The sequence below is a fragment of the Coturnix japonica genome, chromosome 1 (assembly GCF_054131305.1).
Source record: "Coturnix japonica strain WE chromosome 1, WE-NBRP24, whole genome shotgun sequence".
NCBI classification, from domain to species: Eukaryota; Metazoa; Chordata; class Aves; order Galliformes; family Phasianidae; genus Coturnix; species Coturnix japonica.
In genome coordinates, this window is record NC_140663.1 from 165283507 (window position 1) to 165302932 (window position 19426).

At 39.4% G+C, this 19426-nt stretch overlaps 1 long non-coding RNA gene across 1 annotated transcript in view; it reads right to left on the bottom strand.

Annotated features, from left to right (window-relative positions):
* Positions 1 to 11522: 11522 nt before the first annotated feature.
* Positions 11523 to 19426, bottom strand: part of LOC146762833 (uncharacterized) — a 48221-nt gene continuing 40317 nt past the window's right edge. The window contains exon 4 of the long non-coding RNA XR_014949150.1: positions 11523 to 12473. This is a non-coding gene — a long non-coding RNA (uncharacterized LOC146762833). The remainder of the gene's footprint in view (positions 12474 to 19426) is intronic.

Sequence of the window (19426 nt, forward strand, 5' to 3'; positions counted from 1 at the left end):
CTGCTTCCCACTCACCAGAACTGTCTGTCATGACACAAATATCAGGTAACAGGAAGACACCAAAACTCATCATAGGTCTTACATCCATAATGAGGTTAGATCCTCCTACCTAGCGCATGTGATTCTGAACTTTTCTTTACTCACCTTAAGTCTTCATTCTAAACATAAAGTCTGTGGACCTCAACAAGACATGCCGAATGAAGAAATAACATAGAGTGAAAAGCTTTTATTTTCATATTGTCTCTTATCAACCTAAAACTGTTTAATTATAATGCAAGCTCAGACCTCCTCTACTTGATATTTTTAATGCAAAGATCTGTAGTTATCTGACAGTAGTAGTATCAGGTAGTACCTGATAGCATAACTTTTTGTTTTCACTCTGCTGTCCAGGAAAAAAACAGGAAAACAAACAAGTTCCTTAAACTTCCAGCCTACTGTAACTTAGGTACAATTTTATGAAGAATGAATTTATCACAGAAACTCAGCCACACAATAAAGTCATGGAGACTATAAGATGCCTATTTCAGTCCTACTCTGTTTCCAGACTTTTCTAACAGATAAATAATTTGCTATGGCATGCATCCATGTAGACCTGCAGAGTTCCCTGGTCTGGCAACCATTGTACCTTCTTCTGGAAATTATAGCAAAATACCTTGTATTCTTGATGGGCTTGCATTTCCATCCCTAAGAAGTCAACCTTGATCCCTTGGCTTAGCACTTCAGACTGCCCAGAACTCCTCTTGTCCTTCCAAAATCAGGAACTCCAAGAAGGTCATGGGGAAAGGACTAGTAAATGGGCAGATGTGCTCTGAAAACTTGAGGAAATTTTTGAGTGAGAGAATGCAGTGCCAGCATGATGTGAAAACAAAAATCTGAAATAGTGATGGGAAGCATGGAATAAAATTCCAAGTATTATAGAAGTTTATTCATAAAGAAGAGGCCAGGCAGCATAATGTAGAATGGAATTATATCAGGAAAAGAAAATCACTAATGCATAGGATATCCTCATCTTTTCTTATGATGTGTGCTCAGTCATTGCTTTCTCATAGATCAGTTCTTTCTTACTTAATGCATTTATTTTTTTTCTGGTATTTCCTGAGTATGTAAAGCTGAAAGGTCAAGACATTGAGGAGACATAGTGTGTTTGAAGGGGAGTCAGGAATCCTAGCAGCAGAGCAAACCTGAAAGTCTGGAAGTCTGACAGCTCAAAGCCAACAAATGAGCAACAAAGCCAGATAATTTTATGCAAATAAATTCAGATCAATGCAAATATATGCATTTTTAATACATACCCCTTTGCTCAGTAGTATAACAGTTGTATAAATCATAGAGCAAAGAGATTTCTCACAAGCTACTACCAGAGTGTTGAAAGAATGTGAAATGTTTGTGCTTGCTAAAGAACGTTCAATTCTAAAAAAAGCTTAGGTAACTGAAAAGTGCTGTCTCAGTGGGCTCTTTGTCTTCATCCCATCTCCTCTCTGTTCCCCTTTATGCCTTTGCTCTTTCAAATCTCTCTTTGATATATATTTTCCTACCACACCTTCTCAAGATGATGCACCACAAACTGAATGCCTACTATGCACCCTATACTTTAACACCTTGTTGAAGCTAGGCCTGTACTTACTTCTACTTACTTGAAAGAAATTTGTGTGCTTATACTATACCACCTAACATAAACCCTCCTGGGGAGCAGTATGTTTTGCTCCTTCTGTTGTGCAGGGCTAAACACTCATTCTACAGTCAATAAATAAGATATTTTTTCCCTTCCATCTTTTAAGGTTTGCCAATAGCAACTTACAGCCATTTCCCTCAAGAATCCTTAAAGTGACATAACAGATGAAAGTTCCATTTAAACTACACATTTGAACAATACCTTGCTTTAAAGTTCACGTGTCTTTAAGATAAAAAATGATACATTTCTGGAGGGGATGGGATATAATCCACATAAATATAAAACCAGGACACTTTCAACTTCTGTTTTCTTTGGCAAAGAATGCTGTTTATTTTCACAAATCTTTGTAGGCACATTTCCATATTTCACAGGGGAGAAAAAGGACAGATATACCATTGCAGAAGAGCTTTCAGCAGAAGAAATTAATCTCTTAAATGTGTTACTACTAGAGCTGGATAAGCAATTCCTCTACTGAGCCAAGTAATTTTTTTCTACTTTTCTTGCTGAAAACTCTCTGGGAAATGATGTGATTTCCTTTAATGTATTTATGTGTAATTGTCCAAATGAATTGCAGTCCAGTGTTATCCGTTATTTGTTGTGTGTGTCTTGGTCGTTTTGCTTCAAGAAACTTGCTGAAATGCCAACAATTTTTCTGCGTATAAACTGCCTCTTTCGATTATAGGAATGGGCAAATAAGAACAAAAATTATGTCTATATGAAGGAGCCAAGGAAAGCATACATTTTAATTTTTCTTAATAAAAAGCAGCAATGTGGTTTTTTTTCTATTATTTCCTTAAACCAGTTCTTTTCAAGGAACTCTTCTACATAAACCAGTCAGTCAGTGCAATGGAGAGTCCAGCCTCAGGCAGATGGAAAGATGGGTGGAAAGAAAGGACTATTCAGAGGAACTTCAGAAAGGGTGAAAAACAGAAAAGAAGAATGATCATCATCTATAAATGTGGAACCACTGCACTGATTGGTGTTCCTTCTCCTTCCTTTGGAATTCAACACCAAATATTAAATTGCCTGGTTCCTTGAGTACAGAAGGTTATCTGAGAAAGGAGCAGCTGAGAACTGCTGCCTGTTGTTCTGTCCTATTTCTTCTGTAAAAATAAATAATACTTCAGACAGCTTCCAAGTATACAGATCATGTGTTTTCTACTTACCATCAATCATGAAGCTCGGGGTTTTTCCTTTATTTAGGTGGATTTTTTTTTAATTGGAGAATGCAGCCTTCTAGACACTCTAAGGCTAGATGTATACTGAAGAAGGGATATAGAGATGATGGAAATACTATTTAATGGACCTAAGGTAAACTCTAGAATAGAAATAAACAATGGCAAAAATGAAAAAAAAAACCCAACAAAAACAAAAACAAACAAACAAACACATGCTTAAATTTCCACCAAGGTGATGGAACGGAACGGAACGGAACAGAACGGAACGGAACGGAACGGAACGGAATGGAACGGAATGGAACGGAACAGAACGGAACGGAACGGAACGGAACGGAATGGAATGGAATGGAATGGAACAGAATTATGCATGTCCTAAAAGCTGTTGAGTATATCACCATTACCACCATGCTACCTTACCACCATGTTTTGCTGGTCTAAACCAGTTTCTTTGCTGTTTTTCTCTCAAATAATGCATACATTTCTAGACATATAGATTAGTAAAAATTTTGAGGTAAAGGTACCAGTTATTTTGACACAAAAAGAAAACATCATTTTATTCTGATTAACGCATTTCTCATTTGTCAGTTACTCAGTCAGCTCAGCTCTGCTTTAATATACAGAAGACATGTCAGCTGTTATTTATACACCAAGCACCTTTCTGCCGTCAAGGGATTTCAGTGAATTATAAATTGATTTCAGTCAATCAACAATATGGGTTCATGAAAATGTTTGTATGATTAATGTGGATTAGCATCCCTAGTTCCTAAAGCTTATATTATGTATTCATAGTTGCAAAGCTGAAAACCTCTTCTCTTCATATCAGATCATTGTTTTGTGCCAAGTGGGTTCCAGAAGCCTGATTTGGGGGAGGCTGTGCGAGGGATGTGTTTGCTGCAGATATGGATTTTCTGGAGGGGGTGAAGAGGGCTGCAGTCCCACCACCTCTCAAAAAATCACACTAACAAATGTGTTAATGCATCAGTTCCAAGTAAACCTTCCATACAAGACACATTTGGGGCATGCTCACTAGGATGGAGAACAGAAAAGGGAGATGGGATACTCTGGAAGTTTCTGGCAGTAGCCAAAAAGTCTGCATATTTGTCAGCAGAATAGAGATCACAGAAGTGAAAATATACTTTGTCCAATTTGTCTTTCTTCCAAAATGTAGTTTCTGTGCTATCAACTTCAGCTATCATTATACTTTATGATTCTATGCAGAAAAAAAATCTTTATATTCTCCTATTCAGAAAAGATTTTCACATATTCAACAAAGAATCTGACTAAGAAGCTCTAACAAGTTAAAGATGGTAGGTAGTATCTGAAGTAAAGTGAATCTCCCATGTTGAGGAATAACTAACACTGCCTGGAAAAGGATAAAGTTAAGAGCAGAGCAGCCTTGGATTAGGCGCTAACTAATTTAGAGGTTTTCCTCTGAGGCAGATACTTCCTTCTGTAAAATGAGAATCATGCTATGAGCAGCCACTGAAGGACAGCAGAGAAAAATACATTCTGTTTGACTTTACCACCAAGCACCTCGGGCTGTGGAGTGTGATTGCTGTCCAGTCTCCTCTCACTAAGTACAGCAGCAGGGATCAAGTACTGCACTCTTTGCAACCAGCAGATCAGGTCTAAGGAAAAAAAGATCTAACCCAACACCAGTGGAACCAAACACTTTACATGGTGTGTTCTCCCATGGGAAGAGAGTTCACCAGTGATTTTATAACAGTGCGTGTAGCATCTGAAATTATATTATTTAGAGCCATTCAACAAAAACAAACTTAAAATAAACAGCATCAGCCACCACATATACCCTATATTCTGAATAATAATTTCTGGCAATTTAATTTGTTCACTCTGGTTTAAAAGGAAAATGCTTTTCACTTCTCATTTTGCAGGCTTGGAACAAATGAAGAATTGTGTTGTGGCCATCTGTTTATTTCAGGACAAATTTGACAATGCAGATGAAGTTTAAATAACAAAATATCTTTTAAATATACATAAGGAAATTAATTTTGTAAATCTTTGACACATAAATAAGTTTGCAGAACATTTTCACAGGAGTCCATCTTAACAACATAGTGGATTCACTGATAAGTTCTAAGAGAGCTGGAGCACCTCTCCTACAAAGAAAGGCTGAGGGAGCAGGGCTTGCTTAGTTTGAAGAAAACTCCAGGAAGATTCACTGCAGTCCTCCAGTACTTAAAAGGAGCTTATAAACAGGAAGGAGACTGACTTCTTATGCTAGTAGGTAAGTGATAAGACAAGGAAGAACAGTTTTAAACTAAAAGAGGGGAGATTTAGTTTAGTTGCTAGGAAGAAATTTTTAATTGAGAGGGTGGTGAGGCCCTAGCACAGCTATGTAGAGAGCTGTGGTGCCCCACCCCTGGAGGTGCTCAAGGCCACGTGGGATGGCACCCTGGGCAGCTGAGCTGGTGGGTGGCAACCAGCCCACGGCAGGGGGTTGGGACTGAGTGATCTTTGATGTCCTTTCCAGCCCTTCCAACCCTTGGATTCTATTGTTCTGTTCTCAAATAAAAATATGGCTGAGTCCCCTACCAATTTCCTAATTCTTTCAATAAATAAGAAGTTGCAGAACCTGTACACAGACTGTGACACATCCATCTTGCTACAAAAGAGCAAAGGTTAAGAAATTCCACTAAATAGGAAATAAGATTCTTAATACTTGTAAAATTGTGAGTGTAACTGTACTGATTTTGTCACATTGCAAAAACTTGGAAACTCAAAGTTAATCACCAAGCCCTCCTCCTAAGTCAAAAGTAACCTCAGGATAAGAAATAGACATTTACAACTGAGTTTGTCATCTCTTTTCATTGCAGACAACAAGCACTTTTAGGGCACAACTCAACCTTCTAGATGATTTCTTTGAGCTGAGATGAATCGGTCCTTGGAATTGCTTCTCTCTTCCCTTGACTACAAAAGGCTACCAGAATGCTGTCTCCTGAGCTGATGTCAACAGAGTAAGGTCACTAATTTTGGGTGGAGTTTTTGTTTGTTCATTGTTGTTTTGTATTTTTTGTTTGTTTGTTGGTTTTGCTTTTGTTGTTCTTTTCCTTGTAGTTTTAATTCTTTATGTATCATCAATCATTTTGAAGATATGTATCAAACAGCAGTTAGGATCATGGGACTGAAGTCTGAAATCAACGTATATATTATGTTAACAAGCAGAATTTTTATCTGTTTCTTGACCTCATTTCATTTTTTCTGTCTTGCCAATGTGGCTTTCACTACTTACAAAGAACAAGTGGAATAGCATCACCTTCTGGTAGCTTAGTGAGTGCCTGCTTAAGAACTGCCTGCCCATCCTGCCATCAGTTGTTTTTTTGTTAGACTTGCTTGTACATTATTTTCATGTCTTCTGCATGTCCCTTTGGGCCCTGATTCCTTGATATCTCCTTTCTATCCTTTCTCGTGAAAGTTTCTGAAATTCCTATATATTTAATATCAAGCCATGACAAAATGGTTAAAATCTAACACTATCCCCAAGAACTGGCATTCAAATCTGCAAAAATTCAGGAGACTCTTTCCCCTGATCAAGTCTTATAATCCACATATGGACTGAATCATCACTACCAGCTGTATCTCCAGTCCTCCCACGTAAGCTCCTGTTTTCTGTTCTCTGCTTTCAGACCTGTAGTTCCCAAAGCTTGAAATAATGACTTGTATATTCCATATAGACTTGAAAATTACAAATGAACTGCTCCCCTACCCCCCCCCCCCGCAAAAAAAAAAAAAAAAAAAAAAAAAAGTGGGGGGTTTACATCACTGCTATAGGTTCCATAATTTTCTGTTTCAGGAAGACACAAAAAGGCTTGAACATAACAAGCCAGGTAAGATGGCATATTCAGTGAGTAAGCAATTGTGTAAGCAAGAGCAAATGTCTATAACTACCAATGTATGGGTAATAAAAGCACAAGAACTTAAACTACATTTGATTAAAAAACAATAGGAATCAGAACAACCAATACAGGCCCACACATACTGCAAGAAATTCCTACAAACAAGAATTTAATTTCTTAAGTGCATTTTGGCACATGCATGAATTTTCAGAATAGTTGCTGATATGAGTCTGTAATGGTTTAACTTGGAAGGGTGCTCAGCATCACACAGGTGTTTGCTTATTACGCCCTCCAGTTGTGTGGGGGAAAACTCATGGGTTGGGATAAAGACAGTATAATAGAACACAAAAGGAAGGCATCATAATAATGATAAAGATACTGCTAGTAGTAATAATGTAATATACAAAATGAGTGATGCACAACATAATTGCTCACCACATACTGATTGATGCCCAGCAAGTTCTCAAGTAGCAAGAGCACCACTGCTAACTCTCCCAGTTTTACTGTTCAGCTTGATGCCATATGCTTCAGGATATCCCTCTGGTTCTTTTAGGTCTGCTGTCCTGGTTCTGTCCCCTCCCAGCATCTTGTGCAGCCACAGATCCATGCTGGCAGGGTAGCACAAGAAACTAAACTGAGATGTCCTGTTGCTTTTCAGCAACTGAGATATCGTGTGATTATTTTTCTCCTAAATCCAAACCATTGCACTATAGCTGCCACTATGAAGAAAATTAACTCTATCTCAGCCAAAACCAAGACAAGTTCTTAATGTGATATTAATACAGTGCTTTGTATAAAAGATATTGAACACGACTTTGCATTTCGGTAGAGCTGGAATTCAGCTGGCGTACACAATGCTGTATATTATGTCATTAAACTTAATCAAGAAAACGCTGCCTCTCTTCCAAAAATTCAAAACACATTTCTGCTTAAATAGAAAACCTGCTATATATTTATGTAGTGATTTGCTGAGCTGAAATTAAGCAGGGCAATGACTTGTGTAATAAAAAGGGGATTGAAGTAATAAGTTCTTTAAGGTCAAATCCACTTACCATTATCTGAATATCTACAGCATTAAATTGTGCAGTTCTAACAGAGGCAGTGCTTTAATGCACTCATCTGAGAATGAAACTTCAGGGTGAAAACAAGGGAGACTGACAGGCCAATGCTTTGCTTAGAATGACTTTACAGAGACTAGATTTAATTTCTGAATTACTTAGCTCTTTTACTCCAATTCCCTGTCACTGTTTGTGTCTATCTCAGTTCAAAATATGTTTAATTGCAGAGTTTTTCCAGACCAGTTAAGCATGTTTTATTTGATGTAAAACTCAACAACATTCCCAAGTTTGTATTATGCAGTTTTTTCCACAAATAAAAACATGTATCTCATGCTCAAATCCAAGCATAATGTGCACTTCTTAGAGAGCAGAAGATCTTGTAGGGTTTTGTGACTCATATCCAAACAGTCATCAGGCCTACAAAAGCTTAGTTTGGTAAAGAAATTGTGCCTTGTGAAATTGTATTAAATATTATAATGCTTTATGATGGACATTATTGATGGTATTATCCCTCCAATAGAAGGAAAGTAATTATTACAGAAGTCTATCCAAGATCATGTATATATTTATTTTCTCATGTACACATTTGTGTCCCACTGAATCTTTTTGTGGAGAGGCTGTACACTTTTAATGAATATTTCTTTAGATCCAAGGGGCCCTACTTTGCTCCCCTATTGTCACATTGCTTTATGGACATTAGCCTCCTAGACACAGACTAAAAAACAAGGGGCGCGTTCATACTTAAAGGAATAACACAAAACCTTGTGTATCAACCTGGAACTGAAAAGGATAGATAAACAGTTTACATATACTTGTGGTAAACAAATTTGTCTCCTGTCAGAATTTGTAAAATTTTTACTTTTTTCCTTGCTAACACTCACAGTAGAGCAAATACGAACTGATAAAGATGAAGCTGTGTTAGACCAATTAGTGCTCTGTTTTCCCTGTAGCCATTCTTTCACTAACAAAAAATTAGAGAAGAGCTGTTTAATAGAGCAGAAATTCTTAACACGCACTCATCCAGTTGCAATGGACAGCTGGAAATGAATGAGTTATTGCTAGCTGGATTTTCAAGCAGCAGTCAGTTACGGAAGGCTCAAAGGTGTCACCCACTCTTTGCCCTGAAAAGGCTGACATCAGAGAAGATGTGGAAGGAAAACTGTCAGGTAGCACATCTCCCTCTTGCATCTGCAGACAGGAACAGATCTGACAGAGCTCAGGAAAGAACATAAGGCAGAGTTGTTGGGAAGGAACACGTTCAGATAACTACCAAATTAAAGTTTTCACAGAAACTGTTTCTTCAGATCCTTGCGCACAGCAAAACAAGTCATAAAAGTCCCCAGCAAAGAGCTTACAGCAGCTCTGCTTAAGGACTGCATCTCTGCCCAAGTGAGTATCTGGTCTAGCTCTCACACCGAGAGGGTAATGGTGCTGAGAAGTAAGTACACAGAAAGCTCCAAATTACAGAACTGTTCATTTCTGCCCTTGGAATTTATCTGGAACAAATTATATCACTTGCTTTCTTTTCCTCTTAGGAATGCTCACAAAACCTTTCTGGTTCTGAAACTTGAGCAATATAACTGCAAATTGCACATACAATTTAATCCATCTGATAGTGTTGGATTGGGTTTTCTCCTTTGATCTCTCTCCAATGTTATGTTCTCTTGGGAAGTTTGTAAATGCTTTGTTCTGTCTCAGAAACTAAGTGTTCTTTGCATATCTAAACTATGACATTTATTTCTTCTGGGGAGACTGTGCAGATCTGATCAAACAGATAAATAATTAAGTATATTTCAGTGAGAAGTTGAAATAACTTCAGGAGGAGTGTCAAATGTGGACAAACTGGCTCCTGTATCACTGTGATTTATAGTGAATAAGAAAAGTGATGCAAAATGTATATTTTATCCTCCCAAATGCATCAGGGAAGTAATTATTTCTTTCTGGTTGTTGCAGTAGGAAGCAACTGTATTTCTAGAACAATACTAATTACTCTGAAAATTAAGGATTGAGGGTGGAATTTTAAATTTGTATGAATGAGACTTTCCAATGGTCCTACCCAAATAAATGGGTATGCATTACATTTCTATATTTGTTTAAAATATATGCAGCACGATTTGTCAAGGCTTACAGAAGATGTATTCAAAGAAAACTAAATATTAAAAGGGAAGTATTAAACAGAGCTCTGTAAAACCACAGGATGCAATCTGCAAGTAATATTGAATTTCTGTGATCATTTAGAAACTGAAGACGTCAGACTGAGATTAACATCTAGGACATCATCTTGGAAGACACAGGTTCCTCCGTAACACACAGGATATCAAATACAGCAGCCAGGCTTCCCCAACCACTGTATTACTTATTACCTTGATGGAAGAAGGTGTGTGGTGGGGCAGTGGATGTGCAGACTTACTGCCAAAGCCAGGCAATCTTTCAAGTCAAGACTGACAGATCAGGAGGAGAGGAAGCACAGAGAGTCAGACTGCAGCAGCCCAGCAGCAAGGGTCCTTGGCAACAAGCAAGAGATGAGGTCTCCTCCTGGGGTACTACTGATTTATCTCTGAAGTTTTTGTTTGGACCTTCATTTCACTGACAAAGGAAAACAAGAAAATAAAGAATATATCTTCCTTGTCAAAATGGATTACTTCTTTAATGGAATGACAAAACTTGCAGACAAACAGAAGCCAGGTGATATAATATATGAGGTTTTACTGTGAGTTCTATCTCATGAAATTTTGTTTATAGCATCATATTGCCACTGACAATAATACTGACATGTAGACTGAAAAAGAGTTGCTTGCTGGAAACAAGGCATAATGAATAATGATAAATATCTGTCCCAAAGGCAGATGGTACATGTTTTGTCAAATACTGCATAGGTTGCCTTTTTCTTTTGGACTTAGTTTACATCTTAATGAACATACTGGGAAGAGGCATAAATAACATGTTACACAAATCTTCTGATGATAGTTGCACAGATATTTTCTGAAGACTAAGCACCCATAGTTCTCTGAAGGTCACATCAATATGAAATTATTTTTTAGTAAATAGGGTTAAGATGAAAAAAATGTGAAAGGATGTTCACAGGGCAAGAGGAACCTGGAAAATCATTCATGAACAAACTGTGGGTGGAATAATCACATAGGAGTTTTAATCTGGCCAAATAAATTATACCCTTGCATTAATTCAGTGGTCATCATCCTCTGTAATGCAGAATTGTGCTGCGCTTTCTCTTCCTAAATTCCTGTTTTATTCTCGAGGGTAATTTATTCTGAAATGCAGTGGGAATACACGCATCTGGACAGAGTGAGCACCTTGTATTCAGGGGAAGATACTAAACCTTCTAAGGGCCTTAAGTGCACAGGGGAGTGGAGAAGGAGCGGGGGGGGATTAGATGATGCATTCACAGGTCTTCCATTGACCTCTCTGACTACACTCTGTTTCTTATTTGCTTATATAAGATTGAAAACATCTCTTTCTCTCAATCTTCTGTCCTTGAATAATTATACTGAACCTGTAACCACAGAGACTATTCATATCATTCAGGTTGTCAATTTCCAAAGTGATTACCAGTGATAAGCTGGCATTTTTAAGTGTTACAAAGTACAGAGAGATTATACCATTTTTTATTAATCCTGTAAAAACAAGGGCCAAATCATGTTTTGGCTTGATGCCACAACTCTTAATAAGATTCACTAAGCAAACCTGGTTTTGTGACAGCAGTCATATGATAAAGGGATTTCACGAAATAGACATGAAATAAAACACAGCACATTGAGTAGTTTATTTGAGAAGGTATGGAATCTGTTACTTTCTATTTCTATATGTTTGGTTATGATTTATTTGATAAGCATATGTGGATCTGTGTTGAGGGACAAACATGCATTTAAGATTTGATAATTTTCTCCTTTTTTAGGCAAATTTCTGACATTTTCTGAGTGACAAGTTGTTCCTGTTTTAAATGGTTTCGAGTTTGCAGTCTGGTGGTACTGTATTCTGATACAGAAAATGAATCTCATAGCAGTGCCATTCTTTTCAAATCTATATCACAATACGAATTTCAGCAGGTTGCTTCATAATCTACAGACTGCACTGAAGAGAAGATAATAGGAAGGGCAGTAGGAAGACAGAAAAACTTCTAAAATGTAACAACAGGAATCCAGTTAACACTTATGAAAGTGATGAGATAATTATCGCCATCCCATGCAATTTTCCATTAGGGAATAATTCTGTAGTCTGTGTGGTGCCAGGGTTATGAAGTTACCTGCATGGATCAAGGATGATAAAACTGCAGAGGCAGTGATTTTGTGGAGCGGAAGAAGGGTGAGGAAAGAGCAGTGCAGTGCACTACTTGGGCTTTACTCATCACTTACAAAAACTAGATCTCATTAGTGTCCCTCTGCTCACTGCCAGAGGCTTACTCCCAATTAAAACCAGGGTAAGCAAGGGTAAATCTTCACTTTAAAGTGTATGACCTTTTTTTTCATTCTGAGTAAGTTTGTGAGAAGGAGTGCCTTATTTGATTGTTTTTCACAGAAGGGAGAAAAAAAATAGTGAAACCATCCAGTCCTGTCCTTTCATCTGCTGAATGACAGTACACATATATCACTTATCCTATTCCAAGAACAACAAACAGAGCACAATTTCCTGGGGAGACGGATGTGGTCCTCACTCTGTAGAAACAGCAAGCCAAAGGGAGGTGACTCCAGAACTGCAAAAAAGCAATGTGACGGTGTTCACACACAAACAACATTAAATTCAGAAAACTAAGGCAAAATATAGGTATTATGAATATTTTGGAGTATAATCTGAATAAAAAAAAAATAAAATAAAAAAATCCCTTCCTAAGCCTAAATCTGGCCATCAGCAAGGCAGCACATTTTCAGACTCTCTAGCCAGATCTATGAAGGAAAATGTGCTCTGCCTCGTGGCTGTGGCATGTAACCTTCCAATGTCCTCTCCCTAGCTTCTGCCAGTCCTTGACACCTTGAGACAACACAAGAACTAATGCCTTTGATTGACACATGTGAAAAAACTTTTCACAGAATCACAGAATCACAGAATGGGTTGGAAGGGACCTCAAGGATCATCAAGCTCCACACACACACTCCCACCACCACAGGTACAGCCGCCAACCTCCCCATTTACTACACCAGGCTGCCCAGGGTCCCATCCAACCTGGACTTGAACACCTCCAGGGATGGGGCATCCACAGCCTCTCTGGGCAGCCTGTTCCAGCACCTCACCACTCTCTTTGTAAAGAACTTACCCCTGACATCCAACCTAAATTGTCCCTCCTTCAACTTAAAACCATTTCCCATTGTCCTACTATTATCTACCCATACAAAGAGTTGACTCTCCTCCTGTTTATAGGTTCCCTTCAGGTCCTGGAAGGCTGCAATGAGGTCACCCCACAAACTTCTCTTCTCCTGTCTTTATACAGGGAGGTTCTCCAGGTGTCTGATCATCTTTGTGGCCCTCCTCTGTACCCTCTCCAATAGCTCCCTGACTTTCTTGTATTAGGGCTCCAGACCTGGACACAGTACTCCATATGGGGCCTTACAAGAGCAGAGAGGGACAATCACCTCCCTGTCCCTGCTGGCCACCCCTCATCTGGTGAAGCCCAGGATGCCATTTGCTTTCCAAGCTGCAAGAGCACACTGTTGGCTCATGTTAAGTTTTTCATCCATCAGTACCCCCAGGTCCTTCTCTGCAGGGCTGCTCTCAAGGACTGCTCTTTCCAGTCTGTAAATATGCCTGGATTCCTCCATCCCAAATGCAAAACCTTGCACTTTGCTGTGTTGAACATCATTAGATTCACCCAGGTCCACCTTTCAAGTCTGTTGTCTTTTCTCTTGGTAGAGAAACTGGCTTATTCATTGGGGCAGTCAGTACCTCAGCTCAGTGGCAGCAACAGCATAGAAGCAGAGCTTTATACAGTCACAGAATCATACAATTGTTGAGTTGGAAGGGACAATTAAAAGTCATCTAATTCAACTTCCCTGCTTTGGACAGGGACACCTACAACTCAGTAAGGGTGTTCAGAGCAATGCCCATCCTGACCTTGAATGTCCCCAGGGCTTCTTCTTGGCTTGTGAAGGATAGACAGAGATGATTCTGTGAGTTGGGATGATCTTGTGAATATGAATATGGCAAGATAAAGGGATACATCCAGCAGAAAGGAAAGCAATTCTTACACTGTACTTTCATGCCTTCTTTAACTGTAAGCTACCACCCTTACAGCATTTTATTTTGATTTTCCTCGCAGTTTGGCTGCCATCCTCCTGAGCTGCTCAGGTAAATCTTTAAATAGTATTTCACAGAAATAATAGAGATGACAAGAAACCAGCTAGTAAGTAGTTTCCCACCTGGAAAAAACAGGAGAGAGTGGCAGTAATTATTATGATTTAAGGTGGATGGATAAAGTGGACGATTTGCACTGCAGAATACCAAGACAATCTGTCCAGATCAGATATCAGAAAACATACACAAGTCAAAAAAAAATGAAAGAGATATGAGGTTGTATAAATGATATGGAGCAATGTTTTTCTCCCAAGTCTGGTTCAGTTCACCAAGTTCTTTTTAATGTGTTTTGTACGTCTCTCTTAAGAGGTTATGAAAGCAATGCTGGTGTGAAGAAACCAATCTGCACCCCAGCCAATGCCATCATGACTCCCAATGCATTTCTCTTGAAGTGCAACGTAAGAACAACAGTCTGGCACTGACATTTTAGTTCAGCTGGTTTCAGTTAGGGAAGAATTGCAGTTTTCAAGGCCTGACTTCATCAGACTGTTGTTCAGTCTTTTCCTAATTTCCTAAGGCTAGGATTGTTCATCCTGGAGAAGAGGAGGCTCAGGGGGGACATTATTGCTCTCTGTAACTTCCTGAAGGGAGGTTGTAGTGAGCTGGGGATTGGCCTCTTCTCTCGTGTAACCGATGATAGAACTAGAGGGAATGGTTTTAAGCTGCGCCAGGGGAGGTTCAGGCTGGACATTAGGAAGTATTATTTCTCAGAAAGGGTAGTCAGGCATTGGAATGCACTGCCCAGGGAGGTGGTGGAGTCACCGACCATGGGAGTGTTCAAGAAACGTCTGGATGTTGTATTGATGAATATGATTTAGCTGGGAAGTATTGGTAATGATTGGACTAGGTGATCTTCTAGGTCTTTTCCAACCTTGATAATTCCGTGATTCCGTGATTCTGTAATGCTGTGACCATTACTTTGTTCAGATAAGACTTGTTTAGCATGGTTGTGGCATAGCTGTGCCCCAAAGACCTTTCAGAATTCTTTGGCATAGGAAATTTTGGGGGTTGAGAGGAGTCCTGAATGAATCCTTTTCTTTGGACATGAACATTTTCTCTCCTCTCTCCTGAGGCCTCAGTGCTTTTTGTTTCCCATCTCAATGATGTGAACCTTATCCCTGTCCCAATATTACACAATCTTCTCCATCATTCTCCTCTTTCAGATACTGAGTCTCATCCATCTCATCCATGATACAGTAAAATATTAAGATCAATATATTTTAAGGACAATACCATGGTCCAGAAATGCACATAACTTCCAGTAAAGCAACACTTCCTTTCATTATTTAACCTCTTTTTTTGTTATTTTGTTGTTGTTGTTGTTGTTTTGTTTGTTTGTGTTGTGTTTTTTATTGTTTTTTTTTTTTTTAATCTGACTTCTCAATGTTCTATGCTGCCTTTTGTTATTTTTGTTCCATCTAGTTTTACCCTTCATCTTCAAGACTTTCTTCCTTCACCATGCCCCAAGCTCTGTGTGTTCTGTCCATTAGACCAGTCTTCTTTGGACTGACTGCAAACTGGACTCTTCTGAGTTTTTCAAGGGAATACAATCATTGCTCATCTCTGTTCTACTGTTTCCATAATTAGCATTTGAAAACTAATGATATAGTTAGTATTCAACCCCTGAATGGACAGAGGCAGTTTGATTTCTCCTAATCCTTCAAAGACAGAAAAATGTTAAACGTTATTTTGAACTGTTCCAATAATATTGATTCTAGAGCATCCCACAGCAGCTGCCTCCATTATCTAACCATTCGTAGACTTGTGAGAATTTCTTAATATTGAACCTATCTTTTTTCTCATACAATGCAAGCCAATTATTTCTTATTCTATGCTATTTGACAAGAAAGAAAGGCGAGTTCTGTCTGTATTCACATTGCACTTACAAACTCCTTTTCCTGCTGTTCTCCTTCTATCTGTTTTCTTTATCTGTGTGGAAAGACTTCTCCCTCTTCTTTATATCACTGAATGCTGATTAAAAAAAAAACAACATATTCTGAGCCAACCTGTCATCCTGGGGACACTTTCTTGAATATCAAGTTTCCAATCCACATTTTTTCAAATGCTAGGCAAGCAAAACACTCTGATTATTTGAAAGGTAGTAAGAAACAAACAGTACATTCATGACTTTGCTAGCAAAGGTGGAACTATGGCTTTGATGAATAAACACTCCAATTTCAAAAATAACATTTCCAGTAAGATTAAAAATAATAATAATAATAAAAAAAATAAAAAAAAAATAAAAAGAAACAGTCTTATACATGACAGAATTAAGTCTTAAACAATTCGGGATTTTGTTAGGAATTTTCCACAAAAAAAATGGTGGTCAGGCACTGGAATGGCTGCCCAGGAAGGTGGTGGAGTTGCCATCCCTGGCAGTGTTCAAGAGGTGTCTGGATGAGGAGCTATGAGATCTGGTTTAGTGGCTTGTGGTAGCAATGGTGATGGCAGGACAATTGGACTAGGTGATCTTGTATGATTCCATGATTTTATAGCAATAAAGTATGTGATAGGCAGTGTCCCACCACAAAAACTTCTGACACATACTGCCTCATGATCATGACTCAGACCTGACTTGTGAGGATCATAGGTTGCTGCCCTTACTACAGTTTGGTAGAAAAAGTAAACCTGGGATTTTTTTTTAAGGAATAAGTCAAAACTAAAACACGCCAAATTCATTGCACACACTCAACAACTAGCTTGTAAAAAGCAAATAGTTTTTAATTCCTGTTAAGCTGGGTAGAATGAAAGCAGGCGGTCTTCAAATGAAAAGGTGTACCTCAGTATAGATGCAATTTAAATTATCCTGTTCATTCTCTACATTGTTACCAGTTAGGTAGCCAATGGAAGATCTATATTTGTAGACCCTTAGCTTGCAATTACAGTTCACAGTGGTTTATGCTTTAAACTCTAGTCTCAGCATTTTGGGAAACTCTGATTTTTCTCCTCTTTAACTCTTTTTTCTTTTTCCCCCACTATGAAAACTTTAGAGTAGGAAGCTCATGTAATTCACAGATGTTGGCTATGGCTGTACTCAGATTTCTTCACTTCTCAGAAACATGAAACAAACCTTACCAGCTTCCATTTCACCTCATTACAAAATTCTCCATCGTGTTTTATTCATCTGTACTCTGTCTTCCTCTGAACAACACAATGATTGATGTTTTCTATCAATATTTGGTAACTTACCTTCTAGACTAACTTATTTTCCCAGTAAAAGTTAAGAGATGGCGGTTTGGTCCGCTTCCTTTGTGATGCTAACCATTCTTATTAGGAACGTGTCAAAACAATTCCCCCCTAAATCAGGGGAAATGTAGAAATATTTATAAAGACCTGTAAGTGTCATGCTAGAAAATAAATAGAGGACCATTTTAATGGTACTTGTGAGAGAGATATCTGTGTTAGACTATGAAGGCTACAAAAACTTTAAATGGTTCATTTAAATGGTTCATGGTTCATAATATTTTGACCTTGTGTGCTTCTATAAAATGTTCAGTATCCTTTCTCAGGCATCTCTTCGCAGATATGCTCTACTTGGAAAGAATCTGTAAGAAGAAAGCAAGAAAAGAGAGACTGCATTTATAGAGGAGGACACTCCTGTCTCTACACTAGAGAGATGTGGTTTGAGAGTTGGACCACTTGGTGAATAAGGAATCGGCTGAGTGGTCACATTATAAGAGTTGTGGTCAGTAGTTCAATATCAAAGTGGAGACCATTGATAAATAGTGTTCCTCAGAGAACATACACTATTCAACACGTCATCTTTGTCAGTGATATGCACAGTAGTACTGAACACACCCTCAGCAAGTTTTTGTAAAACACCGAGAAATGTAGTATCACAGAATCACAGAATTGTAGGGGTTGGAAGGGACCTCTAGAGATCATCAAGTCCAACCCCCCTGCCAAAGCAGGCTTCCTACACCACGTCACACAGGTAGGCATCCAGGCAGGTCTTAAATATCTCCAGAGAAGGAGACTCCACCACCTCCCTGGGCAGCCTGTTCCAGTGCTCCGTCACCCTCACTGTAAAGAAGTTCTTCCACACATTCATGCGGAACTTCCTATGCTGTACTTTCATCTCATTACCCCTAGTCCTGTCCCCACGCACTACTGAAAAGAGACCAGCTTCACCACTATGGCTCCCACACCTCAGGTATTTATAAACCTGGATCAAGTCCCCTCTCAGCCTTCTTTTCTCAAGGCTAAACAGACCCAGTTCCCTAAGTCTCTCCTCATAGGGGAGATGCTCCAGGCCCTTCACCATCTTAGTGGCCCTCCGCTGGACTCTTTCCAAGAGATCCCTGTCTTTTTTGTACTGGGGAGTCCAGAACTGGACACAATATTCCAGATGAGGCCTCACCAGGGCAGAGTAGAGGGGGAGGATCACCTCCTTCAACCTGCTGGACATGCTCTTTTTAATACACCCCAGTATGCCATTGGCCTTTTTGGCTACAAGGGCACACTGCTGGCTCATGGTCAATCTGTCGTCCACCAGGACGCCCAGGTCCCTCTCAGCAGAGCTCCTCTCCAGCAGGTCTTCCCCCAGCCTGTACTGGTGCATGCAATTATTTCTACCCAGCTGCAAGACTCTGCACTTGCTTTTGTTAAACCTCATCCGGTTTCTTACTGCCCAGCTCTCCAGCCTGTCCAGGTCTTGCTGAATGGCAGCACAGCCTTCAGGCGTGTCAGCCAATCCTCCCAACTTCGTGTCATCAGCAAACTTGCTGAGGGTGGTCACTATCCCCTCATCAAGGTCGTTGATGAAGATGTTGAACAAAACTGGATCCAATACAGACCCCTGGGGGACGCCACTAGTTACAGGCCTCCAACCAGACACCGCACCGCCAACGACAACCCTCTGCACTCTGCCAGTCAGCCAATTCTCGACCCACTTCACCGTCCACTCATCTATCCTATACTTCCTCAGCTTTGTTATAAGGATGTCATGGGGGACAGTATCAAAAGCCTTACTGAAATCAAGGTAGACTACATCTACCGTCCTCCCCCTGTCCACCCAGCTAGTGACATCTTCATAAAAGGCCACCAGGTTGGTCGAGCATGACCTCCCCTTGGTGAACCCATGCTGAGTACTCCTGATAACCTCCTTATCACCCAGTTGTCTGGAGATGGCATCCAGCACAAGCTGTTCCATCACCTTCCCTGGGACAGAGGTGAGGCTGACTGGCCTAAATATGATTGACACACTGAAGGGAAGAGATGCCATTTAGACCTAGACAGTCTAGAGAGGTGCTCCCATGCAAAATTCATGAAGTTCAGCACAGTTATATCAGATATACTATGAAAACAACCTTCATCAGTCAATAAGGTAGGATGGATCTATTAGAATCATTATTCATGGAG